The sequence below is a fragment of the Raphanus sativus genome, unplaced genomic scaffold (genome assembly GCF_000801105.2).
Source record: "Raphanus sativus cultivar WK10039 unplaced genomic scaffold, ASM80110v3 Scaffold0909, whole genome shotgun sequence".
NCBI classification, from domain to species: Eukaryota; Viridiplantae; Streptophyta; class Magnoliopsida; order Brassicales; family Brassicaceae; genus Raphanus; species Raphanus sativus.
In genome coordinates this window covers 2,465-5,621 of record NW_026616223.1, presented here as the reverse complement: position 1 = coordinate 5,621, position 3,157 = coordinate 2,465, and the positions used below count along the sequence as shown (strand labels likewise).

At 30.8% G+C, this 3,157-nt stretch overlaps 1 long non-coding RNA gene across 2 annotated transcripts; it reads left to right on the top strand.

Moving 5' to 3' along the window:
• Positions 1-249: 249 nt before the first annotated feature.
• LOC108811446 (uncharacterized) lies at positions 250-1,173 on the top strand. 2 transcript variants are annotated; one of them, XR_001943308.2, is made up of 2 exons: positions 250-457; positions 856-1,173. It is a non-coding gene; the product is annotated as an uncharacterized LOC108811446 (long non-coding RNA). The 2 variants fall into 2 exon arrangements; XR_001943307.2 differs by having other exon boundaries at positions 250-487.
• The last annotated feature ends 1,984 nt before the right edge of the window (positions 1,174-3,157 follow it).

Below are 3,157 nucleotides of genomic sequence, written 5' to 3'. Positions count from 1 at the left end.
TTGTATCTTTTCTTTCTAAATAATACATTCCCATTTCTTATTTCAAATCTGTACAAGAAATTTACACGATTAAATGAAAGAGAAATTACTTAGAATGACTCTAATTGATTCAATAATTACTAGAATGACTCTAATTGATTCAATAATTACTCATATTAAGTTTTAATTACTAGACTAAATTGAGATATAAGCAAATTTACTAAAAGCCCATATCTATTTTGATTAACCACAAGTTTGCCATTGAAAAGAAAAAAAAATAATAGAAAGTTTTGTTTGTCCGGGGTCTCTCTTTTCTCTTACGCCGTCAACAAAATCAGAGTTCTCCTATCGACAGTTGCTGTCGTCCCTACCCCACTCCGACAACAACTCCTCCATCACAGCCACCTTTGATTTTGTCCCCTCCTCGTCAAGTCGTCATCGTCCCCGTCGTTCAAGACGAACCCTAGCTCCGATTTGTGTAGGTTTTTAAATCGATGAAATTGACACTGTAAGAGCTAAATAGATCCAATCCAAGTTGTTATAACACGTTTTTCATATATTTTCTTTGATTGAATGCTTTCGAAAACCCTAAATCCCAATTTAGGGTTCCTTGGACTTTGAAATCGAAAGACTTTTCTTTTTAAGTTTGGTTATAACACAATTTTATTGATCGTGAAAGTTTGTAGATTTCTTTAGCATCGGCTCAGATTAAACTAGAGTTTCAGTTGAAATTTTGTTCTGTTTTTCTTCATTACTTTAATTTCCATTTTCTTTAGAACCACCATCGTTTAATTATGTGTCTGTTTTAGGCCAAAATTTTGTTTTTTTTTTGCTTTGTAGAGAAGAAAATAATTTGTGAATTGTTTTATTTTCCAGGTATGGCTTTTTACATATTTGGCATTTCAAGCAACAGGTCTTGCTGATTACTCTTTACCAGGTCTTGTCTCGACAGTAATTGTCCTGATGAACAATGAAATAAAGGCCATTAGGCGCTTATCCATGATCTCAAGCTTTCGATGAAGTCTTTACAACGGCTATAGAACATCTGAAGAAGTCACTCGAGTTGCTAACAAATCCATCTGACGGTCACTGAAGTTCATATCTAGGTTTGTGAAACTTGGGGGTTTGATGTGTGTGAATATATGTACGAGCTCACAGTCAGTCACACATACAAATAAGAAACTATTGCAAGAAGTCTTCTGATTGTTTGAACTAATGTTGTTTAATCTGCAATCTCCACTCCCTGCGTGGTTATCTTAATACAGTAATGATTTCAAACAATACAATCAAACTTAATCTCATACAAAACTTAAAACGTAAATTCAGTTAATAAAGCTCCAACTTGACCACATTACGCTTTAGCAAAAGGTACGTTAGCTCAAACTCGTGTTCTGTGAAATCAACTCCGTATGATCTTTACAAAATCTTCATATCTAGTTTCCTAGTTAGCTGCAAGTAATTTACTATCTTGATCACATTATCCACATCAAATAACCACATTTTTATTTTAAATTTCCACTTTTCGCAGACAGGAATGATATGATACATGTCTCTTCAATCAATAAAAATTGCCACAAGTGATTAAACTACCATAAAAAAGACAATTTGAAAAAAAAAAAGAGCGACGAAAAGATGATGACACCTTAAAAATTTTCCCTAATTCTGAGTTTAATTAACCTGAAAAATAAACTAGATTCGAAATTATTAGTAAACCGGGTCAAAATTAAAATTAGTTTACATAAACCAAGATTTCCGTCAATAAATCTGTCACAATAAAATTAAAAAAGTTTTGTCACTACATAAAACAAAAAATCTTCTACCATATAAATAAAAAGTTTGTCAACAATTTTAAAACGGATAAATAAATCTGCCGTAAAAAATAAGTCGAACATAAAAAGAATAAATCGGTCCAGAAGAAAATAAGTTGATCACATAAATCTACCATTTATAACAAATCTGCTACCTTATTCGATAGACATATTCTTAAAAATATGTTTTCTAATCAAATCAGACAATTAACTCTGCCGTGTGAATAAATCTGGCATTTTTTAAAAGTTTGCCACCACTTAATGGTAGATTTCTTTTTCTACACAGATTTTTTTAATAGACTTATTACTCGACAGATTTATTTTTTTGAAAACAAATCTGTCGTCGATCAAATAATAATGGCATTTTGGTAATAATTTTTTTTGTTATAACTATGTATAAGGGCAATTTCGACCAGAAAAATATATATATAATTTTTTTAAAAATATGAGTCATTCTAGTAATTACACAACTAATTTGAGTCAGTTTAGTAAATTTCCCTAAATGAAATAAAGTAAACAAGTATGACTTTTTAGAGTATTACTAACCCAATCGATTTCGTTAAGAATAGTACAAGCGAATTCCGAACCATATATTATATTCAATACCTAGACTAACTGAATAGCTAAGTGTATATCAGCTTACTCATGTATATATATATATATATATATATAATATATATATATATATATTATATATATATATAACCATATACTGTATTCTCGTTTTCTACATTAGTTGTAAATCAATATTTCTATAGCTAGAGTTCTGCTGTCATATTAAAAAACATGGATAAACGACAAATTTGATTGTGTAATGCCTATAGAGTTTCCGTTGGTTTGGGTTCGTGGAGTTTCGTCGCGTCGTTTTCTTAATTCTTTTTATTGAACCCTCGTGTTTCAGGTAGACTTTTGCCAACAAATCAGCTCCTTGTTTTCTCCACGGGAGATCCAGATAGAATCCCCTATATATTATTTAAGGAGCACTCAAAGAAACTAACCTTTACTTCATGTGTGATTTACATGAGTGCCATTTCCTAGGTGGCAGCCTCACAATCACTTTCACACACTTTTAAAAAAACCCCTTTGTTAACTAGAATTATTACAACATATGCCATTGGTCATTACAATATTAATGTGACCAATGTTGATGAATTATCACACGATTCATGTTTGCTTATTTTTTAGTTTCTATGTTCAATCCCACCACGTATAGAAAGTGTATCATTCATGTTTACTCATCAATTTAATAACTGAGATTTGGTAGCTGTCTATTATATTGTACATATGAAAAATATTTTTCGGATCTATATTGTTCACATACAATTTCTGTCTATGTGACAAATACATTTTCTAACGTTACATTATATTTA